This window comes from Pelodiscus sinensis, chromosome 19 (genome assembly GCF_052426305.1).
Source record: "Pelodiscus sinensis isolate ZL-2025 chromosome 19, ASM5242630v1, whole genome shotgun sequence".
NCBI classification, from domain to species: Eukaryota; Metazoa; Chordata; order Testudines; family Trionychidae; genus Pelodiscus; species Pelodiscus sinensis.
The window spans coordinates 32002522-32028204 of NC_143070.1; the positions used below are offsets into that span (position 1 = coordinate 32002522).

General features: G+C 52.0%; 4 non-coding genes across 4 annotated transcripts; 1 reads left to right on the top strand and 3 right to left on the bottom strand.

The window, feature by feature from the left end:
- Nucleotides 1-5958: 5958 nt before the first annotated feature.
- TRNAS-AGA (transfer RNA serine (anticodon AGA)) lies at nt 5959-6040 on the bottom strand. Its single transcript has one exon. It is a non-coding gene; the product is annotated as a tRNA-Ser (tRNA).
- A 2920-nt stretch (nt 6041-8960) lies between these two features.
- Nucleotides 8961-9033, bottom strand: TRNAF-GAA (transfer RNA phenylalanine (anticodon GAA)). The gene has a single exon. It is a non-coding gene; the product is annotated as a tRNA-Phe (tRNA).
- A 5751-nt stretch (nt 9034-14784) lies between these two features.
- Nucleotides 14785-14866, top strand: TRNAS-GCU (transfer RNA serine (anticodon GCU)). The gene has a single exon. It is a non-coding gene; the product is annotated as a tRNA-Ser (tRNA).
- An 8654-nt stretch (nt 14867-23520) lies between these two features.
- On the bottom strand, nt 23521-23592 carry TRNAE-UUC (transfer RNA glutamic acid (anticodon UUC)). Its single transcript has one exon. It is a non-coding gene; the product is annotated as a tRNA-Glu (tRNA).
- Between the last annotated feature and the right edge of the window lie 2091 nt (nt 23593-25683).

Sequence of the window (25683 nt, forward strand, 5' to 3'; positions counted from 1 at the left end):
GGACCTCGAGAGGTCATCGAGTCCAGCCCTCCGCCCTCGAGGCAGGATCAAGCTCCGTCTACACCATCCCTGACAGATGTCTATCTAACCTGTTCTTAAATATCTCCAGAGAGGGAGATTCCACCACCTCCCTTGGCAATTTATTCCAATATTTGACCACCCTGACAGTTAGGAATTTTTTCCTAATGTCCAATCTAAACCTCCCCTGCTGCACTTTAAGCCCATTACTCCTTGTCCTGTCCTCAGAAACCAAGAGCAACAAATTTTCTCCTTCCTCCTTGTGACACCCTTTTAGATATTTGAAAACCGCTATCATGTCCCCCCTTAATCTTCTTTTTTCCAAACTAAACAAGCCCAGTTCATGAAGCCTGGCTTCATAGGTCATGTTCTCTAAACCTTTAATCATTCTTGTCGCTCTTCTCTGTACCCTTTCCAATTTCTCCACATCTTTCTTGAAATGTGGCGCCCAGAACTGGACACAGTACTCCAGCTGAGGCCTAACTAGTGCAGAGTAGAGCGGCAGAATGACTTCACGAGTTTTGCTTACAACACACCTGTTGATACAACCTAGAATCATATTTGCTTTTTTTGCAACAGCATCACACTGTTGACTCATATTCAACTTGTGGTCCACTATGACCCCTAGATCCCTTTCCGCCATGCTCCTTCCTAGACAGTCGCTTCCCATCTTGTATGTATGGAACTGATTGTTCCTTCCTAAGTGGAGCACTTTGCATTTCTCTTTATTAAACCTCATCCTGTTTACCTCCGACCATTTCTCTAACTTGCTAAGGTCATTCTGAATTATGTCCCTATCCTCCAAAGAAGTCGCAACCCCACCCAGTTTGGTATCATCTGCAAACTTAATAAGCGTACTCTCTATCCCAATATCTACATCATTGATGAAGATATTGAACAGTATGGGTCCCAAAACATACCCTTGAGGAACTCCACTTGTTATCCCTTTCCAGCAGGATTTAGAACCGTTAACAACCACTCTCTGACTACGGTTATCCAGCCAATTATGCACCCACCTTATCGTGGCCCTATCTAAGTTATATTTGCCTAGTTTATCAATAAGAATATCATGTGAGACCGTATCAAATGCCTTACTAAAGTCTAGGTATATGACATCCACCGCTTCTCCCTTATCCACAAGGCTCGTTATCTTATCAAAGAAAGCTATCAGATTAGTTTGGCATGACTTGTTCTTCACAAACCCATGCTGGCTATTCCCTATCACTTTATTACCTTCCAAGTGTTTGCATATGATTTCCTTAATTACCTGCTCCATTATCTTCCCTGGGACAGACGTTAAACTGACCGGTCTATAGTTTCCTGGGTTGTTCTTATTCCCCTTTTTATAGATGGGCACAATATTTGCCCTTTTCCAGTCTTCTGGAATCTCCCCTGTCTGCCATGATTTTTCAAAGATCATAGCTAAAGGCTCAGATACCTCCTCTATCAGCTCCTTGAGTATCCTGGGATGCATTTCATCAGGACCTGGTGACTTGCTGACATCTAACTTTCCTAAGTGATTTTTAACTTGTTCTTTGTGTATCCTATCTTCTAAACTTACCCTCTCTCTGCTTGTATTCACTACGTTAGGCACACCTCCAGACTTCTCGGTGAAGACCGAAACAAAGAAGTCATTGAGCATCTCCGCCATTTCCAAGTTTCCTGTTACTGCTTCTCCCTCCTCACTAAGCAGTGGGCCTACCCTGTCCTTGGTCTTCCTCTTGCTTTTAATGTATTTATAAAAGGTCTTCTTGTTTCCCTGTATGCCTGTAGCTAATTTGATCTCATTTTGTGCCTTTGCCTTTCTAATCTTGCCCCTGCATTCCCGTGTTGCTTGCCTATATTCATCCTTTGTTAATCAGAGGCAATCAAGGGAACAATGGCAGGCTCTCAGTCCCAACTGCCACAGAAGCTGAAACTGAAACTGCTAGCACTCACCTGGAATCAGACTCAATTCACACTTCAAACTGTAAAATTCAAACAGTCAGGCACACACACACACTCACACCACAGCTTGTACTCTCACCGGGTAGCCTCTTCGGCGGTGGGGTCGCTTTGCTCTCCCTCTTCAACTCCCCTGTCTGCAGTCCCCTGGTCGCACTGCTCTGGCTTTTTAAAGCCTGCTTGCCTAGGTCAGGCCTGCCCCCTTCTGAGTCACACAGGGGAAGGCTGAGCCTGAGGCTAATCAGAGGCAATCAAGGGAACAATGGCAGGCTCTCAGTCCCAACTGCCACAGAAGCTGAAACTGAAACTGCTAGCACTCACCTGGAATCAGACTCAATTCATTAGATTAAATGATCTTTTGCTCGCCTTTCCTAACCTTAAAGCTTGTAGATAAGATTCCCTTGTTCTCTTGACTGCACTAACTTGCACTTATATTTTAGTTAAAGGACTGTCTGCCAATATTTATACTTACTCTCGATATGCCTTTGGCATTGTCCATAATTGTAGACAGTTGTGAAAGCAATGTGGCTTCCTACCTTTGCTGGTTTCCCCATTTACAATAGCTGTTATGTAAATGTACTTTGTGTTTTCCTTTACCCTCCTCCTTGTCTATTGTCAAGTACACTTGGCCCCTTCTGATGAAGTTACCTATAAAAATGCCTTTGCTGATCAATCATCAAAGAATGCGGCCCTTTCTGGCCCTCAAGCTCCTAAACATGTTCTTGTCTGCCCTTCTGTAGCCCAGCCCTCAGAGAACTGACTGGGCTACAAGGTAAGGCATCTGAGACTGAAAAAGCAGACTGGCTGTGGCGGGGCTTCTTGTTGCACCCCGACTCGCTCCGGCCGTCTGGTTGTGTCTCAAGCGGTCCTGCTCTACCTTGCTCGTGTGCCCCACTCGGTGGCCCACATGAGCAAAGGGGGGATGACTGCAGCAGTGAAACAGGATTGGTTCGCCCCGCATTTTCCTGCTGTGGCGGCACAGTACTGCAGTACTTGCTCTATCTGTTTAGCTCATAACATTGGACAAAGGCTAAAAACTCAAATTGCAACACCCCCCCGCCCTTCCCCCCCACTCTGGGGGACCCTTTGTGAATTTACAAATGCCTAAATCTTGTGGATATAAGTACATTCTTGTAATCATTAATATGTTTTCGGGATGGGTAGAATCTTATCCTTATAAACATGCTGATGCTACTATGGTTGCCAAGAAACTCCTCAGAGAATTAATCCCTCGGTTCGGAGTGTCTCTTTCTTTAGACAGTAACTGGGGAACTCATTTCACAGGACAAATAGTTCAAAAGGTATGTGCTGCTCTAGGAATCCAACAGCACTGACACTGTGCGTAACATCCACAGTCCAGTGGAGCGGTAGAAAGAAAAAACTCTGCCCTAAAGACCAAATTAGCTAAAATCTGTGAGGACTCTGACCGTAATTGGCCAGATGCATTACCTTTGGCCTTAATGTATATTGGGGTATAGGGAATAGTAAACATGGGTTATCTCCCCACAAAATTTTAACCGGTAGACCTATGAGATTATTACACACCCTGCCTAGAGCACCGCATCAATTTGATCTACATATAATATGTTATGTTAAATTACTGTAAAGCCTTAATGAAATGTGTAGGGTCTATTCACACTCAGGCCAAGGAAGCCCTTCTTGAACCTGCATCGGAGCCATGTCATCCTTTAGAGCCTGAAGACTGGGTCTACATCAAGGCACACCAACGGAAAAATGCCCTCCAACCTCATTGGAAAGGGTCTTACCAAGTCCAACTCACACTGCTGTAAAATGTGAAGGACTCCAGAGCTGGTTACACGCATCGCACTGCAAAAAGGAACCTCCCCCAGCGGATCTACATCCGTTCTCAGCTACTGCACCTCCAATTGCAGCACAATCAGTTACACATTCTACAGAAACAGAGTCTCCACGATATAACTTAAGATCACGAAGGAAAGAGGATTTTATAATCCCCACGACTGAATTGTTTGGTACAAGATTTGTCGTTTTCATGATTTTGGGAGTTATAGGAGTTTGTTATTGGATATGTATATATACGTATATATATACTCCACGCGTAGGGCCAGGTAGGGAGGCAGAGCTTCAGAGTCTCAATGTGGGGATGAGACGATGGTGTAGGGAAGAGGGGTTTGGATTTACTAGGAACTGGGGACACTTTTGGGAGAGGAGGAGCCTATACAGGAAGGATGGGCTCCACCTAAACCAGGGTGGAACCAGACTTCTGGCACTAAACATTAAAAAGGCCGTAGAGCAGTTTTTAAAGAAAGAGATGAGGGAAAGCCGATTGGTGCGGAGATGCACATAAATCGGATGGAGACTTCTCTTAGAGGAGAATCCATTGATAGAGATTCTCTAAGCTGTAGTCAAAAAGAGAGGAGGGGAGAGGACAAACCATGGGCCAGAGTAGACAAGCAACTGCATATAAAGGAATCCAATGCATCAGGGAAGGGCAGACAAATAAGTAGTGGCAAATTTTTAAAGTGCTTCTACACAAATGCTCAGTCTCCATGCTCTAAAGGATGACATGGCTGAGAGAGAGGGGAGGGAAGGAGGTGGTCAGAGCCTCCTCCCAGCAGGCTGGGTCTGTGTGAGCAGTGGTGAGGGGGCCTGGACCTGCTTTCCTGCCCCCTTCTCACACTGGTCTCAGAGCGTCAGCAGCCGCCCGCTATCTGGTGAGTGGGGCCTTCGCTCAGCGTTTGGCAGCCAGAGGGCTCTGCATCCATACGTAGGCCTGGCCTGCCCCCCTCTTGCCCTGCCTCGGTTGCTCTGTGGCTTCTGAGCCTTCCCTTGGAGCTGTCAGCACCAGCCCCCCCGTGCTCAAGGTGCCCAGAGGAGGAAAGGGGATCTGGGCTCCAGTCTGAGGCTCTTCCTGCCTCCTGCTTTCCCCTGGTTCCTGCCTGGCCCTGGGCCTCTTTCCTGCCAGCCCCACGGGGGCCAGGGGAAAAGCAGGGGGGTGGGTACCAGGGCCACATTTGTGGGCATCTGGTGGCACCAAAAGAAACGCTCCCTGACGGCCTGGCTGGAACATGGCGCCACATGAGCAATTTGTTGGCACCAACGTGCCCCCCTGGCCAGTCTGAGCGGGGAGCCAGGGACGGTCCCTGCAAACCTGGGGCCATTGGCCAAGGCTGCTGCTCTTGTGTCTGTGCTGGGACCCCCTGGGCCTCAGGAGCGCTAGAGATGTGGGGCAGCTCTGTCCTCCCAGCCTGGGGCTGCCTGTCTGGGCAACGCCCTCACACACACTGGCCCCTCCCCTCCTGGGACAGGGCTCCTGCTGTTCCTTGGCTACTCAGCCTGGGAGTTGGGCTTATCCCAAGCACAGGCCAAGCAGCAGGAGCTTAGCTGGGCATTAAGGGAAGCTGCAATAAGAGTGTAGCTGCCTTCTGCCTGGCTTTGAACCAAAGGCCTTCTGCATATTAACTAAACACAATAACCACTACCCCACAGAAACATGCTTAAACCACTTTTTTTCTGTACATAAACTTGGACAATAATTCTGTTACTAATTCTTTGGCCAAGGCCTGGGGCAGAGGCAGAGCAAGAGCAAGGAACAAGACACCCCCCCCACACACACACACACGATACTTCGCTAGACCTTTGCTCCCAACACAGGGTGGGGGGGGGGGGAGGCTGTGCGCCTGGAGGGGGGTGACCCACATCATATCCCCAGCATTTCTGCCCTTAATAGATGGACCTTTGGGGGCAGGCTCAGACGCTCCATCCTCTCACTCAACTCCTATCACACACTGGAGCAGGGCAGCCCCCAGGGGTAGGGCTGAGCCATGGGGTGCTGGGCAAGGGGCAGAGGCTGCAGGAGCCGAGAGTTTGCCTGAGAGCTCAGGGACCCATAATGAGGCACCATGTCCCTTATCTCTCTTGGAAGGCACAGAAAGGGATTGACTGTGGATGGGGAAAGTGGCTCAGGGGTTGTGCAGCTTGTTGCCCAGGTTAGGGGTGTGGCCAAAACACAGGCCTCGCTGTGAGCAGGATTTGAACCTGCGCAGGGAAACCCTATTGGATTTCTAGTCCAACACCTTAACCACTCAGCCATCACAGCCACAAGTGCAGTAGTGCCCTGGGGCCAGGGAAACTGGTAAATAATCCCAGTGCCCAGGCCTGACTTCACCTGCCTCTCAGAATTGACACAGCAAACCTGGCTCCCAGAGCACAAGGGGGCTAATTTTACAGCACGTCTGGGCCCTGGGTGTTTCTCTGCCTCCTGCTTTCCCCTGGATCTGGCCTGGCTCTGGGTGTCTTTCCTGTCAACCCCACGGGGGCCAGGGGAAAAGCAGGAGGGGCGGGTGCAACGGCCACATTCATGGGCATCAGGTGGCACCACAAGAAACGCTCCCTGTCGGCCTGGCTGGAACATGGCGCCACTTGAGCATGTTGTTAGCACCAACGTGCCCCCCTGGCCAGTCTGAGCGGGGAGCCAGGGACGGTCCCTGCAAACCTGGGACCATTGGCCAAGGCTGCTGCTCTTGTGTCTGTGCTGGGACCCCCTGGGCCTCAGGAGCGCTAGAGATGTGGGGCAGCTCTGTCCTCCCAGCCTGGGGCTGCCTGTCTGGGCGACGCCCTCACACACACTGGCCCCTCCTTCCCCTCCTGGGACAGGGCTCCTGCTGTTCCTTGGCCAGTCAGCCTGGCCTGATGCGCATTCCCTTGAGCACCACGGGGGCAAGAGGCAGAGCCTGGCACCTGCTGGGACCAAACAAGAGGGCATCAGGGGCAGCAGCAAGAAACATGAAACCTCAGCATCCTGCAAGCCCAGGGTCCCAGCACATCCCAGCCACCCACTGAGCAGCAGACACCCAGCGTGAGGGGTAAGAAACAGTCTCATGAACCTAAGGGGAAGGAAGACAAAGCAGTGGAAGTGGAAGGGTTCTGCAGCCAAACAGTAGCAGGTCCCACTGAGATTTGAGCTCAGCTTGCAGGACTCCCCAGGCCTAAGGGCTGTTCCTTACCCCATGGGACCTGCACCAACCACCACTCCCTCAGCTGGAGCACCAGCTCATGCCCACTGGGACCAGCTTTGCTTGTTTCCTTCCACCCAGAGCCCCCTTCTTCTCCTGGGCGGCAAGGAGCATCCCTGGGATGCCCTGAGGAGGCACAGGACTCTGCCTCCTCACAGCCAGCCCCACCCCACAGGATTTGGCAGAATAAAGGGCAGCAGGCAGGGGACTCTCCTCAACCCCTGAATCCCAGAGCTTCTGGTCTGCCTCCCTCAGCTTGGCTTCCATTCCTGTCTTGCTTCCTCCTTGGGCCAGCAGGAAGGGCTGACCCCATACCTAGCCTCCCAGGCACAGGTTGGGCAGCAGGAGCTGCGCTTTCCTGGTCACCAAGGGGAGCTGCAATGAAAGCAGACACTCTGTTTCTGCCTGGCTGTGAACCAAGGACCTTTTGCATGTGAGGCAAACATCATACCCACTACACCACAGAAAGCCACAAAAGTGCTTAAACTTGGCTAACTATTCTGTTACTAACTCTTTTTCCAGCACCATGATGGGGAGGGGAAAACACCTTTTCATGAAAAATTGCTGTGAGCTCTGAGTCTGGCAATTAACCCATATAATTAGTATAAACAATTAGTAACACACATACTAAATGGAAACAAATCTGCCTACAACAAGTCACAGCTGGAGAGATCTCTGAAAACATCCACTCCATGTAGAGCCACAAATGGGATGTTAGAAATTATTTTTAAAGGCCTTGACAATAAGACAGTGACTATCATATTACATCTCTGTAAATCCATGCTGTGCCCACAACTCGAGCACTGACTGGAAATGTGGTTGCCTTACCCCCCCCCCCCCCCAAACCCATACCTTGGCATTGGAAACTTCAGACAAGCACAACAAAAATGATGAAAGGTTTGGATCAGCTGCCACATGAAGAGAGATTGGGACTTTTCATCTTAGAAAGATGGAGACAGAGTGGAAATAAAATAGAGGTCTATAAATCATGGCTGTTTTGAGACTGTAAATAAGCAAAGGTATTTTTCTTGTTCCCATAATAGAAGAACTAAGGGGCTGTGTCTACACTGGCACCCTTTTCCGGAAATGCTTAAAACAGAATAGATTTCGTTATAAGTATTTCCGGAAAAAGAGCGTCTACATTGGCAGGCTGCTTTTCTGGAAAAGCCCTTTTTCCAGAAAAGCATCTGTGGCCAATGTAGATGCGCTTTTCCGGAAAAGAGCTCCGATCGTCATTTTCGCGATCGGGGATTTTTTCCGGAAAAGACTACTGGGCTGTCTACACTGGCCCTTTTCCGGAACAGTGTTCCGGAATCAGGACTTATGCCCGAGCGGGAGCAGCGTAGCTTTTCCGGAATAGTGGCTGATTTTGTACAGTAGAGAGTCGTTGCTTTTCCAGAAATTCAAGGGCCAGTGTAGACAGCTCACAGCTTATTCCGGAAAAGCGGCTGATTTTCCGGAATAAGTGGCCCAGTGTAGACACAGCCGGGATGCGCCATGATATTAGCAGGTTTAAAACAAACAGAAGGAACAATTTCTTCACACAATGCACAGTCAACATGTGGAACTCCTTGCCAGAGGATGTTGTGAAGACCAGGACTATAAGGGCATGTGTATACTTGGAAACTATTTTGAAATTGCTTAAATCAGCATAATAACTTCCAGTCTAAGAAAATAGAAATAGCGTGTCCTCAGTATGGGGAAGCCTCAGATTTAGTCGGAGGCAGGCTCTGTTAATGTTCATTTCTGGGAATGAAACTAAAATGGAATTAAAAACAGAGACGCAAGGCTGGGAGCAGCTGAAGCCAAGAGCCCTGTTCTACTGTGTCAACAATCTCTGAGGTGACATGAAATCCCCTCTCCCACTTCTAACCCTGAAATATCATCAACTTTATTATGTCATTCCCAGCCTCTTGATACAGCCTTTGAACTCTGACTGCAGATACTGGCCTGCCAGAGATGGAGAGATGCCAAAAGAGACTAAGCCGCATTGACTAAGGCTTCTGCCAAAGCCCGGGATTGAACCAGGGACCTTTAGATCTTCAGTCTAACGCTCTCCCACCTGAGCTACTTTGGCAACTGCTGCAAGCTTTCTGAGGCCCATGTTTCTCTCAGGCATATTTTTCTCTCAGCGGAATACAAGAGAGATGCTGCTGCCAGTGGACCTGCAAGGCAAGATGAGCTTTGCCTGCCCCCCTCAGCCTGCCTTGCACTTGGCCCCATTCCTGCCTCTCTTCCCGGGGTGTCCCAGTGGCTGAACGGGACTGTGGCTGCCAATGCAGGGAAGAAGATGGGCAGGGAGGCCGTGTTCCCTCTGAGATTTTCCATCCATGGGTGGAGTGAGTTTCATAATGTGCACCACTAGTGAGGTCGTTTGCGCTTGTGCGGATGTGGGCTACTGTGGTACCCGCCAGTTATTCACAAACAGCTTAGCTAAATATAGCTTGATAATTGTATAGAAGAAAAATACTGAAACAAGGGATGTCATTCCTGGCCACTTGGTACAGCCTTCAAACTCTGACTGCAGGGCTAGGTCTACATGGGGAGGTTCTTGCGCAAGAAATCCTGAAACTGGCCCCTTCTCCTGTCCCTGGAGAGATGGAAATGGGGCCGCTCCTTGTGGGGAAAGAAGTGGGTGTGTCAGGAGGGGGATTTGAGCTCAAACCTCCCCACAGATCAGAATCCCCCACTGGAGGCAAGAGCCAAGTCAGGCAGTTGAGAACACTTGGCTCCTGCTACTCTGTGATGGGGTATGAAAATACTTGTTATAGCCCGGCTAGCTCAGTTAGCAGAACAACATAAGGCTCTTAATCTCAGAGTCATAGCTTCAAGCCTTATGCTGGGCAATGACTTTCTTTAAGTCTCAGTCTACAAGCAATTCACTCTCTGCTTTCACCAGGGTTTTAGAAAGAAAAGTCTAGTCCTGGGGTCCAGCTTTAGTAGAAGCAGAGAGAGAACCAACTGCAATTTCCATCTTCTGAGGAGAAGGGAAGAGGATTTTCTTCTCCTCAGTTCTAGCCACATCAGCCCAGGAAGGAGAAAAAATAACCCTCCGCCCGCTGATTGTCCCCTGTCAGCTTCTGTAGCTTCACCTCCTTCCACAGCAGCTCCAGCTTTGAGCTCCAAATCTCAAGGGGCTGGTGAGGAAATGAGGAGCTGACAACTCAGGTTAGTGGCTTCCCTGAGAACAAGAGGTGGAGTGTTCACAAGGTGCAGTCCCCTTTTAGAAAAAGCTAGTAACAAAACAGTCATCCAAGTTCCACAAGCACCCAAGTGTGTTTCTGTGGTGTAGTGTTTATCACATTTGCTTAACATGTGAAAGTTTCCTGGTTCAAAGCCAGGCAGAAACACAAGGCCTTCTGTTACTGCTGCTTCCCCTGGGTGACCAGGTAAGTGCAGCTGCTGCTGAGCAGCCTATTCCTGGGATGAGCCCAACTCCCACGTGACAGAGGGTGGTGATGTTAGCTGAGAATGCCTCTTGGTGCCAGTCTGGGAAGGGGAGATGAATCAGGCCAGGCAGCTGCTGGAGGCTTGTGGCTTGGCCTTCCCTACCCTGGGAGGCTGGTGCATTGGGCTGGCTCTTCCTGCTGCCTCCCTTGTGTGACTTGCCCAGTGTCCACAGGCCAAATGTTGGAAAAGCCTCTTCCAAAAAAAAGCAGAAGAAAAAGCTACACAAACTGAAACTGGGTTTTGAAATTTGCGCAGGTTTTTCCAGAAGAGCAGTGCAGTGTAGACACAGAGTGTAGACACAGCCTGAGTGTTGCTCAGCACTACTAGTAGAAGACAGAAGACAAGAAGGGACAAAAGAGTCTAACGGCACCTGCAGCCTTTCAGAACAACCCCCAGCCCCAACCCCAAGGACCAGCCCTTCCCTCCACTCTCACTGGGGTCTGCTGGGAACTGTCTGGACTCAAGCCCACCCCAGTGTCAGCCTAAGGATTGACTGTGTCAGTGACATCACAAGGGGCTTTTGCAGCACCGCATCTTATTAGCTAATGGAGTTTGGGAGGCGGTGACCTCACAGAGAGTCCATGACAATGGCCAGGTGGGACAGGCTGCAGGACAGGGGCCATCTCAGAGCTCCCCTATGGCTTTGCTGCAGGGAGTCTCCTTCCTTAGTGTTGCCCTTGTGGCCTTTTTGGAGAATTCTCATTTCCCAGGACTAACTGACCTAGAAGGCAGACGTCCCTGTGGAGAAGGAAGAGCCTCCAAGAAGGACACACTTTGTACAGCAGGGGAATTAGCTCAAGTGGTAGAGCACTCGCTTCGCATGTGAGAGGCAGTGGGATTGATACCCACATTCTCCAGTTTTGGGAGAAATCCCTGTTTTCCTTTTTACTGGCAGAGCTAGCCAGGGGGCTAAGTGGCTCCAGTAGCCCCCTCCCCCTCCTCACCATTTCCTACTTGCTGTCCCCAAAAGCCAGCCACACTGGGGTAGGGAGCTGCTGGACACCAGCCTTCATGGAACTTCTTCTCAGCTTGGGAAAGGGACAAGCAAGGGGCGACGGGACAGAGGTTTACGCGATGACGACAGGAGTGCAGAAAGCAAATAAATTATTTTTTCTCCTACTCAAGAACCAGGCTGACAGAATGAAACTGGTAAGTAACCAAGTTGAAAATAGACCAAAAGAAGCATTTTTGTGCCCAGTGGAACTCCTTGCCAGAGGATGTTGTGAAGGTGAAATCTACAAGAAGGTCCAAAAAAGAACTGGATAATTTAATGCAGGAAAGGTCAATGAATGGCATTTAACCAGGATGGACAGGGCAGGTGTCCCTAGCTGGTGTATTCCAGTAGCTGGGAATGAGCGACTGCAGGGATCACTTAATAACTGTCTGTCCTGAGGATTCCCTCCGGACAATGAAATTGGCTGCTGTCCTGAGACAGGATCCTGGGCTAGTTGAACAACTGGCATGGCCCAGTCTGGCTGCTTTGATGTTCTGTTTGGCTGTTCTTGTCCCCTCTGGGCAAAGGAGAATGGGTCCGCAATCCTGAAGTGGACAGAAAATGGCCTGCGAAAGGCTGGTGTAGGTGAGCAAAAAAGTGTGTTTCAGGTGTCCCTGATGGTCTAGTGGTTAGAATACAGCATTTTCAGTGCTGTGGTCTGAGTTCAATTCCCAGTCAGGGAAACCAGACTGAAATTTCACATGGCCACTGCCTTGTCATTTTTCTCACCTCATTACCACATGTTACAGCAGCTGAGACCCAAGAGGTTACTTCAGGCTCCTTCCCACCTCTCCCTCACTGCTAAGACAGCACTTGCCATTTTCAGAAGGGCAGAGCTGGTGACTCAAATCGCCCCTCCCCTCTCCCATGTGGGCAGCCCTGCAGGAAGCTCTGTGGCACACACAGCACTAGCCCAACGCACAGTCAGGTCGGCACAAGATCCATTGGTTCAGTTTGGTTTTTGAAGGAGACAACCCAGAACTGGCTCCAGCCCCCACTCAGTAACCTGGGGAAATGACCCACCAGGCCTGGGCCCCTTGGAGAGGCAACGATTCCCCACTGGCCAGGGCAGAGCCTCCCTCTGACACAATCATGGAGCCTTCTCCCCCTGGTCCTGCCTCCCCCTTCACTCAGCTCTCACTGCTCGGTGCTGCCAGGGAGGGGCCTCACTGCGAGAGCCGCCTGGTCAGGTTCCTGCCACAGAGACACGCCCCAGAGCAGGACGGATGCTCAGACCGACACTGAGTGTTGCTCAGCGCTGGGGTGAGACAGGGAAGGACAAAAGGGTCTAACGGCACCTGCAGCCTTTCAGAACAGCCCCCGGCCCCACCCCCAAGTACCAGCCCTTCCCTCTGCCTCTGCTGGGCTCCACTGGACACTGCCTGGACTCAGGCCTCCTCGGTGCCAACCTAAGGGCTCTGGAGAAGACAGGGCAGCTCCAGGGGCAGAGTCCAGAGCCCCTGGCTGGGAAGGGATCAGTAAGCAGCTTTGAGGCTGGGCTGCTGCACAGTTTAGGCAGGGGTGGGCAATGACTTTTGATGGGGAACCACTCCCAAGCCTGCACTTTTCCATGCTATTATCAGAGGAGGTGGGGGTCTGGGATGGAGGCTGGGTGCAGACAGGAGCCTGGGGCAGAGGACTGGGGTGCAGGAATGGTTGCAGAGTGTTGGGTTGTGACTTGGGGCAGAGGATTGGGGTGCAGGATCTGGGAGGGGTGTGGCTTCAGGTGGGGGGAGAGGGTTTGGTTTACGTGCGGTACCCGGGGGTTGAGGGAAGGGAGGGGCTGGGGTGTCAGTCAGGCTCTGGCTGGGAGACTTACCTGGCTCACTCCCGGCCAGCAGCCCAGCACATTTCTCAGGCAGCCTGTCTGCCTTGTCCCCACACAGGCTGCAGGGGCCATCTGGGTCGATGAATAAGACCCTGAGTGGAGGGGGGATGACGCTTCCTATGGCCAGAAACCAGCCAATGGGATTGTGCTGGGAACAGGGACACTAACTGCCCAGCAGTCCCTGTTCTCAGCAGCTTGCGGGGGTGGGGCAAGCAGGGAGTGTCTTGATGGGCTAGATACAGCCCGCTGGCCTGTATTGCCCAGGCCTGGCTTAGAGGGAACCTTGGCTCTGGGGGAGGGGCGCTGTGGAAAGGCCAGTCTTGCCTTCCCGGGCAGGACATGGTACCTGCAGCCTTTCAGATCAACCCTCAGCCAACAACCCAAGAACCAGCCCTTCCCTCCACCCTCACTGGGGTCTGCTGGGAACTACCTGGACTGAAGCCCACCCCAATTTCAGCATTAAGGATTGCCTGGAAATGAGAAAGCAGCTAAAGTAACACTGGTGGGACTTGAACCCACAATCTTTGACTGTCTAGTTGGGTTCACACTAGCCACTACAGCATAAATGCCCAACAGGCTTTCCATTGTACCACAAAGCTTGAGGGACTGCTGAGTTTGTTATCTCCACTCTCTGCTTTGCAGCACGGCAATTGCTGGGGGAAAAGAAAGGGGAACCAGGTCTGTCTAATTTGGAAGAGCAGATAGGAAGAGGGAGGGGGGCCACTGAGCCCCCACCATGGAAAATAAGGGCTAAGAACTGAAATACAGTTGGAGAATGTGGCCATGGATCCCACTGCCTCTCACATGCTAAGCAAGCGCTCTGCCTCTTGAGCTAATTCCCCTGCCTACAAAAGCTTCAGCTACCTCCCCTACCTTGTTCCAGAGCCCACAACATCACTGCCACTGCCCAAGCCTCCGTTCTGAAAGGGCCACTTGTGAGACTGACACCCGGGGGCCGGCTAGCTCGGAGGTTTAGGACGTGGTGCTCATATCACACTGACGTGTCTTAAGAGCAAGCCCCTTGTTTCAAACCATAACGGGCTCGCTATTCCGACATCCCTGCATGGCAGGAGGAGGGAGGGACGTTTTGGAATAGCGATTTATTTCGAAGTAAGTGCTGTGTAGCCAGCCCCAAATTACAAAATAAGCTATTTCAAAAGAGGCGCATTGATTATTTTGAACTATGGGACTCACCCCTAGTGAGTTAGAGCTGAACTCTGCCCCCAGCTCCCTGCTTCACCCACCCATGTACTGACTCCCTCGCTGCCATGGGGCTGTTTGCATTGGCCTCTTCTCTCTGTAGCCAGGCTTCAGCCAGGACTGAGACTCAGGCAGGAGAATGTGACCCGGCTCCCTGCACCTGGGCCCTGCATTTCTCATCCCTTCAGAGACACTTGCTAGTGGAGGAATAAATCACAGTCACATGAGTGTAGATTATGAAACTTTGTAGTTGTTGTTGCCTTGGAAACTCCCCACAGACCTTCCCCTGGGGGCCCCGGCAGCCGGTTCCCTGAAGAGCTGACTTCAGGTGATTTGAAACAAACCCTAACAGCTCAGATGAGGTGGCCGAGTGGTTAAGGCGATGGACTGCTAATCCATTGTGCTCTGCACGCATGGGTTCAAATCCCATCCTCATTGGGTGTTTGCAGCCCTTCCTCTTGCTTCTCTGAGAAGTTCAGTGCCAGCCCCTCCTGTATCCCTGCCTGCCCCAGCCCCTCCCACTGCAGCCTGGGGAAAGGGGAAATCTCCACAGAGACACTCCCAGCTGGGACCCTCAATCCCTTCTGCCCTCAAGGGGAAACCTCACAAAGGAGATTCCAGGCAGCCAGGCCATGGGGGTCTCTGAGATGCCCCAGCCCTGCAGCCTGTCCCACCTGGCTGTTGCCATGGACACTCTGTGAGGTCACTGCCTCCCAGCCAATGAGCTGAGGTGCTGCACAAGGCCCTTGTGATGTCACTGCTGCTTTGCAGGCTCACGTCCTGCCCCTGGCCAGCCCCTTGGCATGTGTGAGCTGCTTCCCCCTTCCACTGTCACTCAGGGCTGGTTCTGGGGCTCAAGCAGGGAACATCAGAGGCTGCTCAGGGGGCCACATTACTAGGCCAGGGGCCCTCCTGTGGGACTGTGAGTGTTGCTGTCCCTGCTGTACAGACAGAGCCATAGAGCCTCAGGAGGCTGCAACGGTGGGAGACACTTCCCTGGTTTCGGGAGGGAGACGAGACGTCAAGGCCCATGACTTGGAGCCAGCTACCGATACCCATGGAAAGCTGATTTTCAGAAGGGTGTGATCAGCCCTTCCTGTGTATCTGGCTTCTTCAAAGGGACTAAATCAGGAGCTAAAAGTTGAAGAAGGAACATTTAGAAGGTGAATTTCTGTCTCTGGCACTGTCCCACCTGGGGTGACAGTTTCCTCTCACTGACAAAGAATTTCTGAGACAGTTGGCAAGGATGCTCCACAGTGGTTCTCTCTCTCTCTCTCTCTACAGAAGCTGTTCAGACCCCTCACTAGCCAATGCTGGTGTTAGGTGCAGCTCTGAGTGCTAAAAGCCCAGGTGTACAAAGTCAGAATGAAGGGAAGCATGTTGCTGTAGCAGAGCAGGGTCTGTCTGGAGACAAAGCGGAGCCTGAGGATGAGAAGGCCCATGAGAGGCAGAGACTCCAGAGCAGTGGGGCTAGTGATTTGGTCTGGCAAATGGACAGAAAATCACCAGGCCCTGAGCATGGTGCGGGCAAAGCCCATGGGGACTACCTAGTCCATCAGGTTTTATTATTTTCCTTGTTCGGGGGTTTAGAAATCACATCTGAGCTGGTGGATTATTCTTATTGTGTGTAACTAAGCATTGCAGCCCAGGGATTTTCCTTGCATAATTAATTGGGGTCCGTTTTTGCACAAGAGGCTTTGCAGACTGGGGCTCTTCTTGCCTCCTGCTTCCCCTGGCTCCAGCCTGAAAGGGCTCTAAATCGAGGTAGCTCGTCCACACTGGGGAGCCTGCCTCAGACTATTCTGAGGTTTCCCTGCAGTGTAGACGCGCTATTTCGAAATAAGCTATTTTGGAATTACTATTTGAGACCAGCTTATTCCAAAATAAATGTGCCGTGTAGTCGTAGCCAGAGGGATGAAGCAGCAGGACGGAAGCCAGGAGTGCAGAGGCCAGCTGGAAAACTGAGTGTCTCAGGTACCCGCACACACAGTACCATGTAGGTCAGGACTTTGAATCCTACAAGCTGAGTTCAAATCTTAGTGGGAGCTGCTGGGGTGAGCTTGTTGTGAGGTTTTTCACACTGCACGTCTATGTCTACACTGCAAGCTTTTTGCACAAGAATAGCCGTTCTTGTGCAAAAACTAGCGGAGTGTTTACCCTGCATGTGCATTCTTGCACAAGAAAATGTGCAGTAAACCATTGGAAAAGATGGCTTCTTGTGCAAGAGTTATTCCTCTCCCCATAACGAATAAGCCCTCTTGCACAAGAAGGCAGTGTGCACAGGCAAGAGGGATTTCTTGTGCCAGAAACCCCTATGGCTAAAATAGCCAAAAGAGCTTTCTTGCACAAGATACTGTCCATGCATGTTCTTTGTAAGGATGTATAGCACCTCATAGAGCTGGGAAGAGCCTTGAGAGGTCAGCTAGTTCTGTCTCTGTGCTCATGGAAACTCCAAGAGCCATCCTTGACAGATTTGCCCCAGATTGCTAAATGGTTACCTCAATGATTGAACTCATAACTCTGGGTTTAGCAAACTAAACTAATGCTCAAACCACTGAGCTATTCTGCCCTTTTGGGTGAGAGCACATGGCCGTGTGGATGTGCTCTTGCACAAGAACTCTTGCCCAAAACAGTTCTTGGGCAAGAAGCCTGCAGTGTAGGTGGAGCCTAAAGTTTTTCATATTTTTTGTTTTAAAAATATTTCAAACAATTGTTCAATGTGCCCCAGGCCTGGAATTGTGCTGCAGCTGCCTCCCTCGCTACAGTCGTTGGCTCCTGGGGCATGCTAAGGATAACAAAGAGACAGAAATTCCCTCTTCCGAATGCACATTCCTCAATTTTAGGTGCCAGATTCAAGCCCTTGGAAGGAGCCAGAAACACAGGAAGGGCTGATCACACCCCTCTGAAAAACAGCTCTCAGGAGGCACCTCCAGCTGCCCCCAAAGTGTGGGTCACCCCACACTAGCCATGGGTGAAACTCAACACCTGGACATTTAGTCTCCCTCCCAAAGCCAGGGGCTTGTTCCCACAGCCACAGCCTCAGCAGGGAGCCACACTGGCACTCACTGCTCATAGGGAAGGGAGCGGGTCCCACAGGATCTGGGGCTGGTGGGGAATGGGCAGTTGTCACTGAAGGGGAAGGATAAAACGCAGTCACGTTGCCGAGGGCAGGGAGAGTGGCTGGGGCTGGCCTGGCGGCGCTGTGGGACATCCCTGGGGGAGCTCTGCAATGTGACCCTGGCTCCCAAGGCAGCAAGTGCAGAATCCCCCTTGGCGAGCACGAGAGGCTCCGATCGGCCTGGTCTGAATCCATCTGACAGGCTGGACGACCCCGATGCTGGAGTGTCAGAGCCCCTGATAACCGGCCTGTGCTTGTCCCCTCCCCCACCAGGCAGGGCAGAGCCCACACTTCCAGCAGGGAGTTACAGGCGCGTCTCTCGCACCCAGAGCACTGGGACAACCATGGAGCAGGACTCACTGGCCAGTGTGTGGTACCCAGGGACTTACAGTGGGAGTCAGAGCCCTGCCCAGCCAGTGCCAGTCACCTCTGCACCCGCTCCAGGCTTGTGGTTTCCTTCTCCCTAACAAGCCTCCCCAATCAGCCTTTTCCTGAACCAGCAGTTTTATGGGTGGCCAGGGGAGGCCTCTTCTGTGTCTCAGAAGCACATAGGAAAATATGAGTAAAGGGCACAGCAAGGCACCACTGGGAATTGAACCCAATATCTTCTGTTTATAAGACAGCTAAGCCAGGGTGCCCTCTGCAGTCTTACTGCTAAGCCTGTTCTATTCTATGGACCCAGACAACACCTTTGACTCCCAGGCTGTCTACACTCGTGGCTTCTTGCGCGAGTAATATGCAAATGAGGCTAAGCGTGGAATATCGCCGAGCCTCATTTGCATGCCACCATTTTTTTCAAAAGAAGCTTTTGCACAAGAAGGAGCGTCTACACTGCCCGTTCTTGCACAAGAAAAGCCCTCTAGTGCAATGCCGTTACACCTATTATTTTTCAGGAAGAACGGCATTGCGCAAGAGGGTTTTTCTTGCGCAAGAAGGGACAGTGTAGATACTCCTTCTTGCTCAAGAGCCTCCTCTGAGCTCAGGGGCCAGGTGGGTGACCTGCCCTGCAGCTGTGATGGCATCAGACCCCTCCCACACGCCTGCTCTGTCTGGAGATGGAGCTCCAGTGGCCTCAGACACCCAGCAAGAGGAACAAAACTCTCTTTGCTGAACCTCAGTGCATGGAAGCCAAAGCACCTGAACCTTGTAACAACCAGCTGAGCCCCAGCAGGTCCCACTGAGATTTGAACTCAGATTGAAGGATTCAGAGTCCTGAGTGCTGCCGCTTACAGCATGGGACCAAAAGCTAATACAATGGGTGTGACCTGTGGTGTGAAAGTGGCCCCCCACCACCATCCTGCACTTCTGCTGTTTGTCTCCTTCAGCTTCCTGCTGTGGGGACATGGCCAACTCCAGCTATGTAGGGAGGGCTGGTGGGAATAGCAGACACATTGGCCAGGCACCACTGGGGGCTGCCTCCCTCACCTCCCCGATGCCCAGCAGCTGCTTGGCCAGCTTAGTCATGGGGCTGCTCTCTGGGACGTCTCTCCCAGCTCCTCCACCTGCTGCCATTGCCCATCCCAAGGGAGGGGGGACGAGAGTCACTCTCCACGGCTGCAGGAGCTGCAGAGGTTGCACTTGCAGGGTCTCTGGGCACTGACACCCCCAGGGAATCACAAGGGTACTTGGCGCTGGCTCACCTGTCCCAGCAATTGCAGTCAGAGCCCTGCCTTGCCAGTGCCAGGCACAGCAGCCTCTCAGGGTTTAGGTTGGAGTCCCCAGGCGGGGGCCCGGCCTCCTTCAGTTTGGTCCCTTCCTGAGGGCACAAAACTGACAACAGAGAATTCCTTTGCCCCGCAGCAATCTCTGTTGGACAAAGGGTTAGCAACCGAATATTTGCCCAAGTTTAAGTGCAGTGGCAGAAATCCCTGCTAAGGGTGTTTCTGTGGTGTAGTGGTTATTACATTTGCCTAACATGCAAAAGGTCCCTGGTTCAAAGCAAGATAGAAACACAGGGTCTTCTCTTATTGTGGGTGCCCACAAGGCAGTTCCAGGGTCTGCCCCTGGTGCAGGGCTGGGCAGCCTGTGTGCTGGCTTTCAGGAGCATGTGGGAGACAGTGAAACAGGTTAGGCTGAGATGGGAGGAGGCAGGACTGGGGCTGAGACTTCTCAGAGATGCCTTGCCTTGGACCAGGTCATTGCGGCCACACAGTCCAGGACCAACCCTGCAAGTGCCACTACTGTGGCTGTTCACCTTTGGGGCAGTGTGGCTGATGCACACTTTTGCCACACGGGGACACAAAACTACATAATGTCCCGCCTCATGCCCAGTCCCCAGCCACCTCGTTCTCCTGGCTTTCTTACCACCCAGCACCCCCCCCCCCCGCTTCCTTTGACACCCTCCCTTGTTCCTACTGCCCCACCCTGCTCCTTCAGCCACGTTCCTTCTGCACCCTCTCTCCTGACCACACACGGCTCCTTGGCGCTTCTCAAGCCAGGCCCTGCAAGGAGCCACCAGGCAGGAACCAGCCCTTGGAGCTCAGCTTGCACCGGATCTGGTAGTTTCCCACCACATCTCACCTGGGAAGAGGTGACTTGTTCTCCTTCCTTCTTACCTTACGTCTCCGTTCCCTTCAAAGGTCTCCGCTGCCTCGGGACCCGCCTCCTCAGGGCGCTGCCCCTCTGCTCCTGGGCTGGGAGCGGGAGACTCCACAGTCTCTGCACTTGGGCTGAGAAGTCTCACTGGGACTCATCTGTTGATGGGTTAGTCAGCCCGATGGCCAGCCGGATCCATTCCGTAGCGCTGCCCGAGAGGGAGCTTTACAAGTGCCCAGTGTCCATTGGTATTTTCTGGGGCTCTGTGTAGGGGATTGGGCTTGGCCATCTTTTCCACGGGAAATGCCTCTTCTTTGGAACAGCAGCTCCCAGGAGTTCATGGAACTTCTTCTTCTCAGCTTGGGAAAGGGACGACTAAGGGGTGATGGGAAAGATATTTGTGCTGTGAAAACAGCAGGGCCCCCAGGGAAACTGGTAAATAATCCCAGTGCCCAGGCCTGATGTTACCTGTCCCCACACAATTCACACGGCAAACCTGGCTCCCTGAGCACAGGGGGAGTTTGTGGGCTCATTGCTGGGCCGTGGGGTGAAGCAGGAAACCAGCCTCCTCCTGTGGGGCCTGTGAGTGTTGCTGAATCTGGGCCCCTGCACCTGGGGAATGACAAACAAAAGGTCTGGGGGCCACACAGAGACCCCGCTGGGCTGAGCAGGAAGTGGCTGGCACTTTGCTTTGTCTTTGCCTGTGGGCTTGGCTGTCTGCAGCCTGGAGACATCCTGGCTCCTCAGACCACTGGTCTGGATGGTGCGTTACAGACGTCGGAATAATGGAATTGCTGTGTAGACGCTCCCATTGTTATTGCAGTATAATGGCCGTTATGCCCAAGGAACGCTGCTGTGTAGATGCAGCCTAAAAGAAATGCTTTCATGAGCATGTGGGAGGAGCAAGGGCTCCTACAATGTCAGGAGAAATGGGGAAATGAGGTCACCTCTCTAGACATAAAACAGTTGACGTGGCATTTGAACCCACGCCTCCATTTGGAGACCAGAACACCCAAGTAAGGAAAAGACAGGTCATTGAGTCTGGCGCCTTAGACCACTCAGCCATCCTGACACCCGTGCAGATACCTCCAATGGCAGTTTTCTTACATGTGTGAGTTGCTCGGGGAGGCGGCGGGAGCACCTCTCTTTCCCCATCTAACAGCCGCTCTGCAGCATATCTGGGTTTATCCCCACTCACCCTCATCTAACGTTGCGAGGTGTTTTGCAGGGAGCTGACAAGAAACAGAAGAGGAGAAAACTCTGGCCAGCAGAACTGAGGCTTGGGATTCTCCTGTGCCAGGGAGTCTGTGTCAGTGCGCCTGGGGATCCTGAGCTGAGTGTCTCCTGGGCTTGTTGGCTCTTCTGCAGGGAGATGCTTGTTCCCTGGGCTAACGCTTATCTCTGGGACACACTTTGTGCAGGGACCATTGGTCTTTGTGCCACAGTACGTGTCTGGGACGTGGGAGTGAGGAACCTGCCTCAAATAGACACGTATCCGCCCCTAGCAGTGTTCTGCTTGAGACCCTGGAGCCCTGGCTTTGACTGGTGCCTGGCACGTGGGGAATTAGATCTAGGGGGAGATTTCTAGAGTCCCACAACAGCTGCTGCTCATATGCAGATGTGCACATCTGTCTGGTGTTACTGGGCACCTGGCCTGCCTTCTGTCCCTGCCAACCTGGGCAAAGCGGCATCACTGGCTCAGGGGTTCCTCTCCTCAGCGCACTGCAGAGAAAGCTCTTGTGTGTTAAAGGGCCTCAGGGAGCCCAGAGCAGAGGGAGCTGGGAATCTGGACCCATTGATCCCCTCAACACACACACAATCCCAGACCCAAGCACCCCCACATCTCTAATTCTGTGCCCTGATTCCCATATCCTCCCACATCCTCACCCCTGCCCTGAGCCCCACCCCCCACTGACAAGCTCCCCAAGTACCTACCTTGAGCCTCCCACACTCCACTCCACACTTTAATTTCTTACAGATACTGTCCTATCCCAACCCCTCCCCCAACTTCCTGCCTTGAGCCTTCCCCTGCCCAAGGGGTGGCGCCCAATAGAACAGTCCCTGTAAGAAATGTGTCACTTTCACCCCTGGGAGCAGCTCAGCCATGCAAAGGGGCTGCCTGGGGCAGGACATTAGCCCTGGAGGGCAGGGGTGGGTGTGGCAGTGACATCACAAAGGACTTTTGCAGCCCCTCAGCTTATTGGCTAACGGAGGTTGAGAGCCTGTGTGGGGGCAGGGAAGTAGCTGCCTGAGAAATGTGCTGGGCTGCTGGCCGGGAGTGAGCCAGGTAAGTCTCCCAGCCAGAGCCTGCCTCTGGCACCCCAGTCACTCCCTTCCCTCAACCCACTGGTACCCCATGTAAACCAAACCCTCTGCCCCCATCCTGAACCCTCACACCTCCCAGATCCTGCACCCCAGTCCTCTGCCCCAGATCACAACCCAACTTCCTGCAACTGTTCCTGCACCCCAGTCCTCTGCCCCAAGCTCCTGTCTGCACCAACCTGTATCCCAGACCCCCTCCTCCTCCATTAATAGCATGGAAAAGTGCAGCCCTGGGAGTGGTTCCCCATCAAAAGTCATTGCCCAGGCCAACCCTAACCTGTGCAGCAACCCAGCCCCCCCCCCCAACTGCTTAATGAGCCCTGCCCTGCCAGGGGCTCAGGAGTCTGCCCATGGAGCTGCCATGTCTTCTCCAGAGCCCTTAGGCTGGCACCGGGGAGGACTGAGTCCAGACAGTGCCCAGCAGAGTCCAGCAAGGGCAGAGGGAAGAGATGGGATGTGCTGGTGGGGCCAGGGGCTGTTCTGAAAGGCTGCTGGCACCGTTAGACCCTTTTTTCCTTCCCTGTCTCACCCCAGCGCTGAGCAACACTCAGTGTCGGTCTGAGCATCCGTCCTGCTCTGGGACATGTCTCTGTGGCAGGAACCTGCCCAGGCGGCTCTCACGGTGAGGCCCCTCCCTGGCAGCACCGAGCAGTGAGAGCTGAGTGAAGGGGGAGGCAGGCCCAGGGGGAGGAGGCTCCATGACTGTGTCAGAGGGAGGCTCTGCCCTGGCCAGTGGGGAATCGTTGCCTCTCCGAGGGGCCCAGGCCTGGTGGGTCATTTCCCCAGGTTACTGAGTGGGGGCTGGAGCCAGTTCTGGGTTGTCTCCTTCAACAACCAAACTGAACCAATGGATCTTGTGCCGACCTGACACTGCGCTGGGCTAGTGCTGTGTGTGCCACAGAGCTTCCTGCAGGGCTGCCCACATGGGAGAGGGGAGGGGCAGTTTGAGTCACCCAGCTCTGCCCCTTCTGAAGGGCTTGTGAAAATGGCAGGTGCTGTCTTGGCAGTGAGGGAGAGGTGGGAAAGGGGCCCTGAGTGAACCTCTTGGGTCACAGCTGCTGTAACAATGAGGTAAGATGAATGAGTAGGCAGATGTCAAGTGAAAAGTGAGGCTGGTTTCTCTGACTGGGAATTGAACCCAGGCCTCAGCAGTGAAAGTGCTGAATCCTAGCCACTAGACCATCAGGGACACCTGCACATGGGGTCTTTCCTTACCTGCACTAGCCTTTCACAGGCCACTTTCTCTCCCCTTCAGGACATGGGTCCATTTTCCCTTGCCCAGAGGGGACAAGAACAGAAACCAAACAGAACATCAAAGCAGCCAGACTGGGCCATGCCAGTTGCCCAACTAGCCCAGGATCCTGTCTCACAACAGCAGCCGATTTCATTGCCCAGTGGGAATCCTCAGAACAGACAATTGTTAAGTGATGCCTCCTGTCGCCCATTCCCAGCTTCTAGAATACACCAGCTAGGGACACCTGCCCTGTCCATTCTGGTTAAATGCCATTGATTGACCTTTCCTGCATTAAATTATTCAGTTCTGTTTTGGACCTTCTTGTAGATTTCACCTTCACAACATCTTCTGGCAAGGAGTTCCACTGGGCACAAAAATGCTCCCTTTTGATTCACTTTTAATTTGGTTACTTACCAGTTTCTGCACCCCTTGCTTTCTGCACCCCTGTCATCATTACATAAAACTCTGTCCCATCGCACCTTAGTCGTCCCTTTCCCAAGCTGAGAAGAAGAAGTTCCATGAATAAGAGATCCTCCGGAATAGGGCTTTATTCCAGAGGATCGGACCAGTCTAGACGCTTTTTTCCGGCTTTTCCCCAAGCTGGAAAAAAGCGGCGGACATGTTTATTTAAATCCCGTGGGGGATATTTAAATCCCCCGTGGATTTCCCTATTCCCACTTTCAAAATTAGCATGCCCCTTCCGAAGAAGGGGCCAGTGTAGACGTAGCCCTAGTGTTTTCCCTGCCTTGCATTTGGCCACCCCCCATGGATCAGGCCAGTGATTGCTAACCTTTTTTTAATACCATGGACAGCCAAACCCATTCACAAACTTTTGCCAGACTGGTAACATATTTTCATATCTGCATATACATTATGCAAATAACAAATATGCAAATATCATAGAATCATAGAATAATAGGACTGGAAGGGACCTCAAGAGGTCATCGAGTCCAGCCCCCCGCCCTCAAGGCAGGATCAAGTTCCGTCTACACCATCCCTGACAGATGTCTATCTAATCTGTTCTTAAATATCTCCAGAGAGGGAGATTCCACCACCTCCCTTGGCAATTTATTCCAATATTTGACCACCCTGACAGTTAGGAATTTTTTCCTAATGTCCAATCTAAACCTCCCCTGCTGCACTTTAAGCCCATTACTCCTTGTCCTGTCCTCAGTAACCAAGAGGAACAAATTTTCTCCTTCCTCCTTGTGACACCCTTTTAGATATTTGAAAACCGCTATCATGTCCCCCCTTAATCTTCTTTTTTCCAAACTAAACAAGCCCAGTTCATGAAGCCTGGCTTCATAGGTCATGTTCTCTAAACCTTTAATCATTCTTGTCGCTCTTCTCTGTACCCTTTCCAATTTCTCCACATCTTTCTTGAAATGTGGCACCCAGAATTGGACACAGTACTCCAGCTGAGGCCTAACTAGTGCAGAGTAGAGCGGCAGAATGACTTCACGAGTTTTGCTTACAACACACCTGTTGATACAACCTAGCATCATATTTGCTTTTTTTGCAACAGCATCACACTGTTGACTCATATTCAACTTGTGGTCCACTATGACCCCTAGATCCCTTTCCGCCATGCTCCTTCCTAGACAGTCGCTTCCCATCTTGTATGTATGGAACTGATTGTTCCTTCCTAAGTGGAGCACTTTGCATTTCTCTTTATTAAACCTCATCCTGTTTACCTCTGACCATTTCTCTAACTTGCTAAGGTCATTTTGAATTATGTCCCTATCCTCCAAAGAAGTTGCAACCCCACCCAGTTTGGTATCATCTGCAAACTTAATAAGCGTATTCTCTATCCCAATATCTACATCATTGATGAAGATATTGAACAGTACGGGTCCCAAAACAGACCCTTGAGGAACTCCACTTGTTATCCCTTTCCAGCAGGATTTAGCACCATTAACAACAACTCTCTGACTACGGTTATCCAGCCAATTATGCACCCACCTTATCGTGGCCCTATCTAAGTTATATTTGCCTAGTTTATCAATAAGAATATCATGCGAGACCATATCAAATGCCTTACTAAAG